This window comes from Ovis aries, chromosome 2 (genome assembly GCF_016772045.2).
Source record: "Ovis aries strain OAR_USU_Benz2616 breed Rambouillet chromosome 2, ARS-UI_Ramb_v3.0, whole genome shotgun sequence".
Taxonomy (NCBI): Eukaryota; Metazoa; Chordata; class Mammalia; order Artiodactyla; family Bovidae; genus Ovis; species Ovis aries.
This window is the reverse complement of record NC_056055.1, coordinates 60926323-60932322: the sequence shown is the minus strand read 5'-3', so window position 1 is coordinate 60932322 and position 6000 is coordinate 60926323.

The following is a 6000-nucleotide window of genomic DNA, read 5'->3' as shown; positions in this document are numbered from 1 at the left end:
AAATTTTCAAATAGAAATGTAGGAAATATGACATATTTGATTCCTCTTTATTTATTACCTAGCTTCAATAGTTATTAATATTGTGGCCAATTTTTCCACTAATACCTACAGTTTCTGCCACCCCCTTCTCCACTCCCACTCTAATAAAACCTGATTTGTCTTAGGCAAACCCCAGATATATTATTCCATTCACAGATAATTCAGAAGAGACATGCTCTTTAGTCCCCATCAATATTACTAATTTATCAGCACATCTCCTGGTATTGATGTGAGCCATCAGTCTAGATCAAGGATGGAAGACTCCAGAATTATTCATTCCACAGACAGATTAAGCACCCTATTACATGCTTGTTACTTGGAACAGAAAATAGTACTGGGAACGGTACTTGCCTTCAGGAGTTTTAAGTTCTTTGTGTGTGGTGCATATGTAGAGGAGTGTGGGGGGGTGGTGTGGGTAGGTAGGTATTTGGAGGGGGAGGCAGGAAAGAAATGCATAAAGTTGGCAACAGTGCAATTTGTGATTGTTGTAGACAGAGAGGCACAAGCTTTGGGAAGAGTTCTTTACCAATATCTTGAGTGAATTTTTGAAGATTCATCACCAAATGATGACGTGAAGGTTAAAATATGTTCTGGGCAGTAGAAAAAACCATCTGAAACTCCCTACCTCTGCTGTCTGTTAAGTGCCTATCTGCCCAGCTTTGAAATTGCTCTGTCCAATCAGTTTTCTTTTTTCTTTTTTTTTTGTTTCATTACTTTTAATGGCCGAGTAAGATTTCATTGTACATATGTACCACATCTTCCTTACCCATTCATCTGTCTGTCCATTTAGGTTGCTGCCATGTTCTGGCTATTGTAAACAGCACTGCCCTGAACACTGGGGTGCATGTATCTTTTTTTTTTTTTTTTTAAATTTTAAAATCAGTTTTCCCAGAGGAGTCATTTAGAATCACTTAGACACTTGCTGGAATCAAGATTGCTGGGAGAAATATCAATAACCTCAGATATGCAGATGATACCATCCTTATGGCAGAAAGTGAAGAGGAACTAAAAAGCCTCTTGATGAAAGTGAAAGTGGAGAGTGAAAAAGTTGGCTTAAAGCTCAACATTCAGAAAATGAAGATCATGGCATCTGGTTCCATCACTTCATGGGAAATAGATGGGAAACAGTGGAAACAGTGTCAGACTTTATTTTGGGGGGCTCCAAAATCACTGCAGATGGTGACTGCAGCCATGAAATTAAAAGACGCTTACTCCTTGGAAGGAAAGTTATGACCAATCTAGATAGCATATTCAAAAGCGGAGACATTACTTTGCCGACTAAGGTACATCTAGTCAAGGCTATGGTTTTTCCTGTGGTCATGTATGGATATGAGAATTGGACTGTGAAGAAGGCTGAGTGCCGAAGAATTGATGCTTTTGAACTGTGTTGTTGGAGAAGACTCTTGAGAGTCCTTGGACTGCAAGGAGATCCAACCAGTCCATTCTGAAGGAGATCAGCCCTGGGATTTCTTTGGAAGGAATGATGCTAAAGCTGAAGCTCCAGTACTTTGGCCACTTCATGCAAAGAGTTGACTCATTGGAAAAGCCTCTGATGCTGGGAGGGACTGGGGACAGGAGGAGAAGGGGACGACAGAGGATGAGATGACTGGATGACATCGCTGACTCGATGGACGTGAGTGTGGGTGAACTCCGGGAGTTGGTGATGGACAGGGAGGCCTGACGTGCTGCGATTCATGGGGTCGCAAAGAGTCGGACACGACTGAGCGAATGAACTGAACTGAACTGAGACACTTGCTCATGGTCAGATTCTTATTCCAGACAGAACCTCCAAAATGAATCTAGTCACTAGGAGAGATCAGGTCTATTCATCTATGACTGCTTTGACAGCTTGTACCAGCATTTTTGCCTTGGATCTCCTGTTGTTGTTTAGTCACTAAATCATGTCCGACTCTTTGAGGCTCCTCTGTCCATGGGATTCTCCAGGCAAGAATACTGTAGTGAGCTGCCATTCCCTTCTCCAGGGCATCTTCCTGACCCAGGTATCAGACCCACATGTCCTGCATTGGCAGGTGGATTCTTTACCACTGAGCCTCCAGGGAAGTCCCTGCATCCCCTGACCCACCTGGAGAAGTTCGGTCCAGCATGGAAAGAGATGTATATGGATCTGGGGGAATCAGAAGACATCATCTACGGACAGTGACTTGGTGCCATCCTTTCTCTGTGCTACCCACAAGGTTGTTGGATTTGAGTGTTTGCAGCATAAAATGAAAAAGTAGATAAATGATATAGCCAGTATGCTAACAAAATCAATGAAATCAACTCTGAAGTTTGAGTTATTCTTTTCTCACATGTGTTCCATTGAAAAACTATTAAAATGTTTGCAGGGAGAAATTGAAATACCATTTTAGAGCATTCAGAAGTATTTTGTAATACACAGTTCATAGAACGTTTATAATATTCACTGCTAGTTCTTAGTAAGAAACCACTATATGAAGTAACATATTAAATCTCTTTTCAGAAATTATTTTATTGAATCTTCACTACAGATTTATGAAGCAGGCCCTAGAATTATACCCTTTATAGATAAAGATACACACACACACACACACACACACACACACACACACACACACACACACACACACAAGGTTTAAGAAACTTTCCCAATATCCTACAAGTGCTAAATCTGGTGTTTACACCCGGGTCATCTGCAGTATTTACACCATGTAGAATAGTTTCATTTATAGAGTTTTTGATATTTTGTGACTTCCATGTATAGTCAGGCTATGTCATATGTTATTTTGAGACTATGAATCTTGCTTTGTGAAAATCATTGAACCAAGAAGATGTGCCTCTATGCAGATGTCAGCACAGTATTATCTATAATCTATAACATACTCCCCCAAGTTGGAAATGGCTTGTATTGTCCACAGTAGAATAATGGTTATATGTGCATGGGCTTCCCTGGTGGCCCAGATGGTAAAGAATCTGCCTGCAGTGCAGGAGACCCTGGTTCAATCCCTGGCTTGGGAAGATCCCCTTGGAGAAGGGAATGGCTACCCACTTCAGTTTTCTTGCCTGGAAAATTCCAGGGATGGAGGAGCCTGGTGAGCTATAGTACATGGGATCACAAACAGTTGGACACAACTGAACAACTAACTGGGCTTCCCTGGTGGCTCAGAGGTTAAAGCGTCTGCCTGGAATGCGGGAGACCCAGGTTCCATCCCTGGGTCAGGAAGACCCCCCGGAGAAGGAAATGGCAACCCACTCCAGCACTCTTGCCTGGAGAATCCCATGGAGGGAGGAGCCTGGTAGGCTACAGTCCATGGGGTCTCAAAGAGTCTGACGCTTTTTCACTTTCATATGTGCGTCTATACAACGTGTGTGTGCAGTATATTCATTTGATACACTCTCTTGCAGCCGTGAAAATACATATTTAAAAAATAAATAGGGAAATAGAGTCTATTTGGAATATATAAATGACAATGAAACATTAAATTAGGATAAAAAGTATATATGTATATGTACATATATTACTCATATACAGGTTTAATTTGCTTAATGTATAATAAAAGAGAGAGAATGGAAGAGGAGAGAATAGAGGGGATTTAAAACAAAAGCCCAGATAATGATTAGAGGTTAAAAGTATTAGGGGAAGTTATGAAATATTTTTATTTATTTTATTGTTTTCTGCGGTCGTTTATACTCATCCAATCAAAAAAGAACTTTTTGTTTGTTCTTAAAGTACAGCCATCTTGAGTTTTGAGGAAATTAAACTTTTAATTAAAGAATGTGTCATAATACAGCTAACCATGCAGTTTTACAATTGTTTCCAATGCTACTGTTATCCCATTTTATGTTGGCAGAAAGATTCAATGAAAACTATAGTTAAATACTGTGATGAGTATTTCTAGTCTTATCTTTGAAAGTGAAAGTTGCTCAGTCATGTCCCACCCTTTGCGACCCCATGGACTATACCGTCCATGGATTCTCCAGGCCAGAATACTGGAGTGGGTAGCTATTCCCTTCTCCAGGGGATCTTCCCAACCCGGAGATCAAACCCAAGTGTCCCACATTGCAGGTGGATTCCTTACCAGATCTTTATCTCGATCCACTTCTAAATGCTTTTACCAGAAAACAGGGACATACCTTTATTATATCACCTTTCTTCAAGCCCCTAGAAACCTTTTTTTTCACTGGTATTTATCTGACACAGTAAGCAAAATGGTCATTTAGTCCATATTTGCAAAAAGATACATTAGGGAAAAAGATAATTAGAGTTTGCAAAATATCCTGTACTAAATAACCTACTGCAGTGTGGTGTGGCATAATTTTCTTCAATTTTACACGGAGTCATACTTCTTTCATGAATACTGCATGCTCAGAGTTGTCTTTTCTTTAAATAATGCAGTAAAGAAATTAAATAAAAATAAGTATTAAAGACTTTAAGCAGAAAAGGGGGGAAGAGTGAAAGGAAAAATATGAACATTTTTTAGACAAAATACTTGAACCCTTACTATATCTGATATTTAACGAGAAAACCCACATGATTGAGACCTGGAGGGAGAGGGGAAATGGCCATTCATTCTTTGTTAGAACAGGAAATTGGTGATTTTTGTTGATGGTCTCATTTGAGTAAGGCCTCTGGTGTTATTGATTAGATTGCAGAGTTTCAGGTAAATTTTAAATTACTTTATAGACCCACCAAGCATCCTTCACAATGGTTGAACTTATTGGAAACAAGCCTCTGTGCTCTGGTTACTGGAGAAGTCAAAAGCTGCATTTTGTGGATCATGTTAGCAGACTGGCAACCTTTATGGGGAAGGTTAATGATATTGCACTTTCCTGCCCCTGCCTGGTTTTCTCCATATGTCGAAGGCTAGGAGATTATTTTGAATGGATTTTAAATATCTCAGAGAACAGAGCACTTTCCCCTAATCTAATCAAGAGCTCAAATCCTCCTACTTTGCTCAGAAATTGACTTTAAATCTTAAGGGAAAACACAGAATCATAAAGATTTTCATTGGTGGAAGAGGAATTCATTCATATTTTTCATCCTGAAGAGTTAGAGAACTTTGATTAAAAGCATTAAAAAAAAAATTCTTAAAAATTTAAGGTCCCTAAGATTTGGCACTGAGAAGTATACCAAATATTAAAATCATATGATATTTTCATTCTGTTTAAATTCAACCCCCAACTCATCTTTTAAAATTTATCCCAAGCTCTATTTTCTCCATGAAAATTGTTGCCTAGACCACTTCAGCAGTATCTGCATCCCCTCACCTTCTTTATTAGTATCATCACTTAGCATTACAATTAGACACATTAAATAACAATATAACGGTTCAAGAGTTTCACCAGATAGCTTAAAGCCTTATGAAACTGTGACTTCTGTTTTAGTCACTGATCATGGCACTTAGTCCAGGGTTAATAAATAATAATTTTAAAGATCTTGTTGACTATTCAACAATTAATGAATTAGGAAGCATCTAATCTAGCAGATTAAAAGGAGCTTTGAGGAGCTGTACAAAATGAAAAATATTTGTAGGCAAAAATGAGCAAGTAAAAGGAAGTTATATTAGACAAAAAAAAAAAAAACAACAAAAAAAAGCGGATTGATTATTGCAGAGTTACTTTACCTATAGGGAATGGGAGGGGCTTATCACGTAGATTGCCTAACTGCTGTGATTAGATGATTCCTGATTGACTGCTTTAAGAGTCCATTTCTGGGAAAGTCAAAACTGTAAAACTGAAGTCTCAGTCTGTTGATGTGGAGCTTGGCATAAGGGACTCCATTTTGGCCCTGTTATCTTTAATACTACTTTTGATGGATGGATGGATGGATGTGGTAATACTGGTAGTCAGAGAAGCAGATTTGGGGAATGCTATCAGAGTGGAGAGCAGACTCATTTACCATATTTATTGTCCCACTTCTCTTATTTACATTACACATACCTAATCCCTGTAAAGTCTCTCTGATTCTTGGAGTCTGAGAGATCC